The following is a 9,929-nucleotide window of genomic DNA, read 5'->3' as shown; positions in this document are numbered from 1 at the left end:
GGAGACGAATACGACATTCTCGTTGGGTTCGGGAGTAGGGACGACCTGCCCTTGAGTAGGAAGCCGATGCGAAACCTCGGCGGTGAGGTGTCTGGCCTCCCTCAACGTCTTGATGTCCTCTTCCATCACGGAGGAGGGCATCCATCGGCCTTGAAGGCTGCATCCGGACATGATTGAAGATCCGAAGCACCTAACCTGGGCTTTGGGTGTTCAAACTCGAGGCGGGGGAAGGGTTTGATTTAGCATGAGAGGGAAAAAGCGAAAACCTTGTCCCTTTATAAAGTGGGTGAATATCAAGCGTCCTCTCCGTAGCCGTTTAGGACTTGCCTATAATCTAGGAGTCCTCGACACAGTTGGGTTACCCACGACCGCAGTAATGAGAATCTCATAATTGGGGGAACACGATCTCTGCTTTGACAAGACGTGTCAAGAAATCGCCTCGCGTTATGTGTGGAGCTGGTTGACGAAAAAAGGTTATTCTAATCACCGGGCCATGACATAACGTCATGCTGCCAAAACAAGTCAGCAAATTGGAATTGCGAAAATACTATTCTCTCTACGGAGGTATGTGGAACTTATTTTGCAGGGTCGGACACTATCCTCCTATTCAAATTCTTCTGTGATGTATTCGGAAAGGAACCCGCCTTGCAATGCCGAAGACAATACTGCGTGCCGGACTCATCGTCATTGAAGCCTGATTCGCGGGCTACTGAGGGAGTCCTGGATTAGGGGGTTTCCGGACAGCCGGACTATCTCCATTGGCCGGACTGTTAGACTATGAAGATACAAGATTCAAGACTTCGTCTCATGTCCGGATGGGACTCTACTTGGCGTGCAAGGCAAGCTAGGCAATACGGATATGGATATCTCCTCCTTTGTAACCGACCTTGTGTAACCCTAACCCTCTCCGGTGTCTATATAAACCGAAGGGTTTTAGTCCGTAGGACAACAATCACAACATACAATCATACCATAGGCTAGCTTCTAGGGTTTAGCCTCTCTGATCTCGTGGTAGATCTACTCTTGTACTACCCATATCATCAATATTAATCAAGCAGGACGTAGGGTTTTACCTCCATCAAGAGGGCCCGAACCTGGGTAAAACATTGTGTCCCCTGCCTCCTGTTACCATCCGGCCTAGACGCACAGTTCGGGACCCCCTACCCAAGATCCACCGGTTTTGACACCGACACCTGCACCGCTGTTGATGAGGGCCTTGGTAACCTGCACATTGCTAATGACTGGGGAACACAACATCGGGAGGACGCCGGCGGTGGCCACGCACTTGAGCTGACCTGCCGAGTTGAAAGTGATGGCGCATTGGGACCACTTGAGTGGGCGCGCGGCCACAAGTTTAGGGAGCACCGCGTTCACCTCGCGAGTGAACCGTTTGAAGATGCACTGAGAGGCTGGGGCCTGGGCGCCGCCCAAGATGCAGGTGATTGCACGCGGCTCCTGGAATCCCCCAGCCCCCTCGTCCTGATGATGATCGTCGTTCCTTCTTGATGGCGGCAACGGGGAAATACCGGCGTTGCTTTGGGGGCGATCCTCATGAGGCTGGTCCCTCCAGGCCCCATCGCGAAGATGGTCTTGCCAGCGGTCCTCACGAGGCCTGTCGCGCCATTCCTGGCGCGGGCCATGGTCGTCCCAGCGTCCGCCTCCACGTCCTCCTCCACCGCCGTAGCCCGGGTTGCTGCGCTTGGGGCGTCGACCATAGTGTCCTTCTCGTATGGCTTAGAGCGCTTGGCAGTCGCTGGTGTTGTGGGTGTTCAGGTTGTGGAAGGCACAGAATGGTCAGTTGTTCTTGGATGACTCGGGCTGATCTCTGCCCGGTTGGTGTCGGGCTCCGCTGCTAGCACCGCTGCTTCCTTGTGCTTCACGTCCTTGGCCTTGCCTTTCTTCTCCTCTGTGTCCGCGGCTGGTAGCTCAAGGAGAGAGAGGCGTCCCTCCTCAGCGCTTGCACACTTGGTCGCCAAGTTGAACAACTCCTGAGATGTGTAGAGCTCCTCGTGGATAGCGAGCTCTTCCTTCATCTTGATGTCACATTTGCCGTCGGAGAACGCGGAGATGATGGCATCATCCATGACCTTCGGGATCTTGAGGCGGGTGTCGTTGAAGCGCTGGATGTACTTCTGGAGGGTCTTCCTTGGCTGTTGCTTGATACGGCACAGGTCGCCCGCGGCCGGCGGGCGGTCGAGAGTGCCCTGGAAGTTGGCGACGAAGCGGTCGCACATCTCGTTCCAGTAGGAGTTCGAGCCATGCTACAGGTTCAGCAGCTTGGAGTGGGCCCCGTCCTTGAGAACCATGGGAAACCAGTTTGCCATGACTTTCTCGTCGCTGTTGGCTGCTTTGATACTCAGCTCGTAGAGCTGCAGGAACTCCATGCGGTCGGCGGTGCCGTCATAGCGAGGAGGCAGATCCGGCTTGAACTTGCCTGGCTAGGTGACACTGCGTAGCTCGGGGGTGAAGGCACGGCAGCCGGCCGTAGTTATTGGGGCCTTCTTCGGAGGTGGAACTTGGTCTTGATGAGGTCCATGTGGCGCCGCCACGGGCGGCGCGCGATCTTGACGACGCGGCGCGGGAAGCGCGGGTGCAGCTCCTCGCGGCCGAGGGATTTCTTGGCATCTTCTCTCTTCGCGCGTGGGCACCTGACATGGAGGATCACACCGCGGGGCCGCGCACCTTGGTGCCAAGGCGCCGTCTTTTGGCTGGAGTGGTGGAGGCGCGCCCCGGGCGTTGTCGCCCGTGGCCGGCTGAGGGTGAGGCAGAGAGATGGATAACACCGAGGAGCCCCCTGGAGCACGGACGAGCTCCGCGACGTGGTCAAGCCACTCCTTGTAGAGGTCGTCGACTAGGCGGTAGCGCAGGAGTTCGTTTGCGGCAAGGAGTGCGGCCCACGCCTCCATGGGAGCGTGGCGTGCACGGGACGAAGAACCTGCCGGGGTCAACGATGGACTGGCGGTGCGGCTGTCCTGCCGTACTGAAAGATGCAGTGAAGACGCTTGCTGCTCGTTCCCCACTGGGCCAGTGGAAGCGTTGGCGGCGGGAGATGGAGAACGACGAGGTGGCCCGCCGATGGGGGCCGTCTGAGCAACACGGGCGGTGAGGGCAGCCCGACGCTCAGCTCGAGCACGGCCAGCGTCCGCCATGGAGACGATCGAGCGACGGAGCGACGAACTGATGGAAGGGAAGCTACGGCGCACCCCTACCTGGCGCGCCAAATGTCGGATGTGGGGTTCCGACAAAGCCTTAAGGTTCGAACACTGGGGTGCGTGTGAAGTCTTTTCCTCCCACCGATCTAGGCCCTAGCTCGCTAAGATCTCACGGACGAACTCGATGAACTCGCAACACAGAAAGACACAAGATTTATACTGGTTCGGGCCACCATTGTGGTGTAATACCCTACTCCAATGTGGTGGTGGTGGATTGCATCTAGGGCTAATGATGAACAATACAAGGGGAAGAACAGCCTCCTGAGGTTGAGGTGTTCTCGTGCTTGGTGCACTTGTGTGGTTGGGGATGATCTTGATGATCCGTCCACCCTTGTCCGTCTCCCCCCCTTTCGTGGTGGTGGCTAGCTCTACTTATGTAGGCCCTGGTCCACTTCCCAAATATTGAGCAGGAAGGGAGCCAACAACGGCGGGCAAATTTGAAGGGGGACAGCTAGTACAAGGTATCCTGATAAAGGTGGTCTCCGCCTGCGAAAGGCTCTTGTGGTGACACCGTCTTAGGCTCCACGATGACCTCCGTCTTGCCGTCCTTATGGTCTTGGTCTTGTTGCACCGATATGGCAACCTTTGCCTGACGCCTCGGTACTCCTCTCCTGCGCTGGCCTCCTTAGCACCAAAGAAGAAACAAGGACGCTGCGCGCGCTGGCGCCCGCCTGGCGCCCGCCTGGTGTCGATCGTCATGGCTCACACTACAAAAAAATACACTTCCGTGATGATACATGTTTGTCACAGTAGGTCGCTTTTTTTGTCATGCATGTACATCCATGACAAATTTATGACAGAATCAAGATAGTCATACATGTGCTGTCGTAGAAGTGTTCCATGACATTACCAAAATTATCATCACGGAAGTGCCCACTTCCATGACGATAAATCGCGCATCACAAAAGTGATTTCGTCAAGGGTGACCGACACGTGGCATCCACCGTAACGGAACGCCATTAAGCTATCGGTCGGGTTTTGGATCCGATCCCGTTAACAGCCCCGACCAATGGGGATTTTCCACGTGTAAAATCATCATTGGCTAGAGGAAACACGTGTCGGCTCATCGTCGGGACAGATGTCATCCACTCATTGGACAGAAGGCGCCTATGATACGTCGACACGTGGCACGGCACAACAAGTTTAAATGGGCCGGCCCAACTAAAGGCCCACAATATTTTGCGGACCATAATGGGCCGGCCCAGCTCAAGGCCCACGAGATTTTGCGGACCATAATGGGCTGGCCCAGGTAAAGGCCCACAAAATTCGTGCGGATCATAATGGGCCAGCCCAGCTGTAGGCCCACAAGATTTTGAGGACCCTAGTAGGCCGGCCCGTTAACTGGCTGCCATGTTTTGGGCCAAATGCCGGCCCATATTTGATCCGGTCTATTAATGGCCTGCCACGCTCCGGGCCTAATAGTGGCCCATATGAGATCCGGCCCGTTAAAAGCCTACCATGTTTTGGGCCAAATTAGATCAGGTACGGCCCTTTAAGAGGTTTTGGGCCTAATTATGGCCCATATCAGATTCGGCCCGTCAACTAGACACTATGCTTTTGGGCCCACTTGCTAAAGGCCCACTTAGTAATTTGGCCTGATACTGGTTTTGGCCTGTTAAGGGCCCGTTTAACATTTCGGCCCTATATTAATTTCAGCGTGTTAAAAGCCCGTCATAGAGTTGGGCCTAACTACGGCCCGGTTTGCATCCGGCCAGCTCGCAGCCGATATCTGATTGGGCCAAACAAGGACCGAGACAATTTTTGGCCTGTTAAAAGCCCGTGATTTGATTCGCACAATCATGGGCCGGGGTTCATTTCGGGCTGCTGCCGGCCAATGAGCTAACCGGCACGTTTCAGGCCCAACCTACATCGTGATTGCATGACGGCCCGATTATGTACCGTAATTTTACGGTTTGGCCGGTTTACTGCGAAGACATGATATATATACAGTAAAATAACTGCAGCATCGTGAATAAGAAAAAACCTATACTGTACAATAAAGAAATTACGGCGTATTACATCCACTGGGCATCAAAGTTCGCCACTATGATAATAAAGCACAAGCAGATAGAAGATTACATACACTGGGCATCAAAGATCGCCACTAGTGCAAATAAACAGGCCGACAAAATAATATACAAACCGACAGCACTTCGATAGAGTTCAAGAAAGGTTAGCCCTACTGGGGAGCTGCAGCGCAAACAGGTGAGCAAGATGATTGAGACTGCGCTTGTTCAACACTTATATCTTCCTCACTCTGAAAGATAAACAAGCAGACAGATGACAGGTTTTGCACATAAAAGTATCAGTGCTGACAATTCATCACATTTCTTACTGACGAATAAAGTGACACAGTTTAAATTCGCATTAACACAATATGGTATTGTTCAGGTCAAGACATGGCAGGAAATGACATTGTGAAGGAGTTGGCAGCTTCACGACACCACTGGATTACAGATCAAGAACTCATAAGTGTCAATGGTTAGTGTGCTATCAATTTATACCATTTCAGATTGGCAAATAAAGAGATGGTTTACATAATAGTAGAATGATATGGCATTGTTCATAGTTAAGACATTGCAGAATATGACATTGTGCTGTAGTGGGTAGGTTCACCACACCACTGGATTACAGATGAAGAACAGAAGCATACATGCAGTGCAAATAAGATCACTTGCTTTGTATAGTTTAATTTACATGGTATGAAGAAGGAACTTGGTTGTACAACTGAAAACTTAAATTGAGAAAGGACGAACTTTTGTTTATGAACTACATATAATAAACTTTAAACAAGCAATTTGATGCAGACACCAAAAATAAACAGCTGTTGTAGTCATGCCTACCCAAATATATACAACAAAGTTTGAAGGCTTGAGATGGACAAGCTTACATTATTGGTGAAGACAGGCTCTATAAACGCCTTGTCCATGCTGAGGGGGGGGGGCAATTCAAGAACTTTACCAAAGAATCTTCTTCAAAACATTGCCTTTATTCTACATTTTGTTAAGAGTAAATATAGATGTGATAATATACGAAAAAATGGAGAATATTTAAGATAAGATGAAGAGTGATGCTACATAACCAAGTAGCTATAAATGTAAGTGCAGCGATACAGGCAAAAGGTACGGCCAAGAGCAATACACAGCTAAACTTCTTTAGTACCAACCTTATGGTAAGTGTAAATATAGATCTAATGTGTAGAAAATGGAGGGCAAAGGAAAATAAGCTGCAGTGTGATGGTACATGAACAACTACCTGTCATTATAAGTACACTGATAAAGGACAGCATGTACTTACAAGAACAATGCAGAGCTAAAAAAACATTGGCATTGGATATATTCTACACTAATGTAACCATTCATCCAGATCAGATAATTTGGAGTGAACAATTGATAAGCAAGCTATCATGCATACTGCTGTCACATAATGAACCAGGTATGTATGCAAGTACAGTGATACAGGACAATAGGTACTAACAAGAGCAAAGCAGCGGGCAGCATATTTGTGATATCCTGTCGTTCTTGTCAAACCGGAATTCTTCTTCGAGCAAATTTCCTACAAAAAAAGATCCGTAAGGCACATGCGAAAAAGTAGAAGTTCAAATTATCATGTGATTTCATAGACAGTACCTCATCCTGGGAATGAGACCAGTGCATAACAAGGTTTTTCCATTCAATGTCTTCTAAATTTAGCACAGGAGACTTCACCGGAAATTGGTTTATAGACTTGCAATCAAAGTGTGATTTCCTTGAAATGCACAAGCAAGCTTTGCTCGTCATGACTATCCAGATTGACCCTCGCCTAGTTACAACAATGTAATGTAAATCATTGATGTGTTCAATCAGAAGAAAACAGGAAAATAATAACCATGAATAATAGCACTTACATGTAAGTTGGACAGGAAGATGTGAAAATGGTGTTTGTATTCACAATAATCTTCCCATGATGGGAATATATGCACGTAGTCCCTAACAAAATTGAAAGCATTGTCTTTTAAATTGGGAATAAATGGAATGGGGTTCCAAACTGCAAGAATTGGCTGTCTCTGCAGTTGGGATAGGTCTTCTACCGGTGGACTTGCTGTACTTTTTGCTGGAGTGGGATTTTTCTGTGGTACAGCTGGTGCTATGGCAAATGAAATTGGTATACCTTTTGCTGGAGTGCAGGTCCTGTGTGGTGGGGCTAGTGGTGTGGCCAGTAAAGTATGGGTACAGTCTGCTGGAGTCGGTCCTACGTTTTGTGTCACTGGTTGTACAACCAATATAAGTGGGGTGTTGTCTGATTTCTCCGGCACCACTATGTTTTTCAAGGACTTTGCTGGTGCTCCTTCAGGTTCGGCAATCACCCTCTTCCTTTTTGATGACTGATGCACAAGAACAACATTCTAGTGGAAAAACATGGTATGATGACAGATGGAATATGTATTGATAATGGATGGGCATGGCATCTCGACATATATGATGAGTAAACTAAGTAGATGGCGGTGCAACAAAGTAGAAGAAATGCAAGACAACATATGCAAGATACGCGCAATCAATAAAACCTTGCCAAATTAGAACAAGCACCTTGATGGGTGAACAGGATAGGCCATCTGCCTTTGACTCCTCGAGGTTAGAATAGTCATTAGTATGTGGGTAGCGTACGAGTTTCATTGCTTCCAGAATGGCACTCAATGCCTTGCTGCCAATTTTGTAAGTCATTGAAGTGTTCCACAATATTCTTCTGATGCGCGGATTCTGATATTCACTACAATTGCGTATAATATCTGAGAACCATCAAAACATAAATAGTAGTGAGATTATCTTTGTAATGCAGATGATATTCTAATATAGGGGCACCCCTGTAAACACTTGTGTGCTATCACTGGATTCTGATGAGGGAGCTCATGTGTGTTGTAATATGGTGCGTGCATTTATATAATCTGGCACAAGTACACAAAAAAATAGGCTCCAGAAGTAAGGATAGCTGGCAGATGATAGGTTCATAATATACTGTATAGAGAGTTTATTGCCAAACCATGATAACAAGAGTACACAACAACTAGGCAGATCATAGTGTACATAACAGGGGTACACCATAACCAGGATATATAAATCGGGAAAGTGGAACTGGCTGGAAATTACGGTGTTGTATTGCCGCTAGTAATTGAAAGCCTATCGATCACGTACAGGCCAGCTCTATCAGCTGTTGACTGCAGTTGTCCCTGCTCCCCTTCCTGACAAGGAACATACTGTGCTTCCCATACAAAACACCGCACGGACCGCCGGCCGAACAACCGGCCCCACCGCCTGTGTTCCTCCGCCACCCCCACTGTTGGAAATATGCCCTAGAGGCAATAATAAAATGGTTATTATTATATTTCTTTGTTCATGATAATTGTCAATTGTTCATGCTATAATTGTGTTATCCGGAAATCGTAATACATGTGTGAATACATAGACCACAACACGTCCCTAGTGAGCCTCTAGTTGACTAGCTCGTTGATCAAAAGATAGTCATGGTTTCCTGACTACGGACATTGGATGTCATTGATAACGGGATCACATCATTAGGAGAATGATGTGATGGACAAGACCCAATCCTAAGCATAGCTCAAAGATCGTGTAGTTCATTTGCTGTAGCTTTTCTGAATGTCAAGTATCATTTCTTTAGACCATGAGATTGTGCAACTCCCGGATACCGTAGGAGTGCCTTGGGTGTGCCAAATGTCACAACGTAACTGGGTGACTATAAAAAAGGTACATTACAGGTATCTCCGAAAGTGTCTGTTGGGTTGGCACGAATCGAGACTGGGATTTGTCACTCCGTATGACGGAGAGGTATCTCTGGGCCCACTCAGTAATGCATCATCATAATGAGCTCAATGTGATCAAGTGGTTGATCACAGGATCATGCATTACAGTATGAGTAAAGTGACTTGCCGGTAACGAGACTGAACAAGGTATTGGGATACCGATGATCGAGTCTCGGGCAAGTAACGTACCGATTGACAAAGGGAATTGTATACGGATTGATTGAATCCTCGACGTCGTGGTTCATCCGATGAGATCATCGAGGAGCATGTGGGAGCCAACATGGGTATCCAGATCCCGCTGTTGGTTATTGACCGGATAGTCGTCTCGGTCATGTCTGCATGTCTCCCGAACCCGTAGGGTCTACACACTTAAGGTTCGGTGACGCTAGGGTTGTTAGGAAGACTTGTATGTGATTACCGAATGTTGTTCGGAGTCCTGGATGAGATCCCGGACATCACGAGGAGTTCCGGAATGGTCCGGAGGTAAAGATTTATATATGGGAAGTTGTCATACAGTCGCCAGAAAGGTTCGGGGGCATATCGGTATTGTACCGGGGCCACCGGAGGGGTTCCGGGGGTCCACTGGGAGGAGCCACCTCTTCCGGAGGGCCTTATGGGCTGTATGGAGAAGGGAACCAGCCCAAGTGGGCTGGGGTGCCACACCCCCCTTGGGCCCATGCGCCTAGGGTTGGGGGGGGGGGGAAACCCTAAAGGGGGCGCCCCCCTTGCTTGGGGGGCAAGCCCCCTCCCCTTGGCCGCCACCCCCCTCTAGATCTCATCTAGAGGGAGCTGGCCCCCTTCCCCCTTCCCCTATAAATAGAGGGGTGAGGGGAGGGCTGCATACAACATCCAAGGCGCAGCCCCTCCCCTCCCCAACACCTCTCCTCCATAAGAGCTTGGCGAAGCCCTGCCGGAGTACTGCA

Source organism: Triticum urartu, chromosome 1 (assembly GCF_003073215.2).
Source record: "Triticum urartu cultivar G1812 chromosome 1, Tu2.1, whole genome shotgun sequence".
Taxonomy (NCBI): domain Eukaryota; kingdom Viridiplantae; phylum Streptophyta; class Magnoliopsida; order Poales; family Poaceae; genus Triticum; species Triticum urartu.
The sequence above is the reverse complement of the archived record's forward strand: the minus strand, read 5'-3'. Positions refer to the sequence as shown.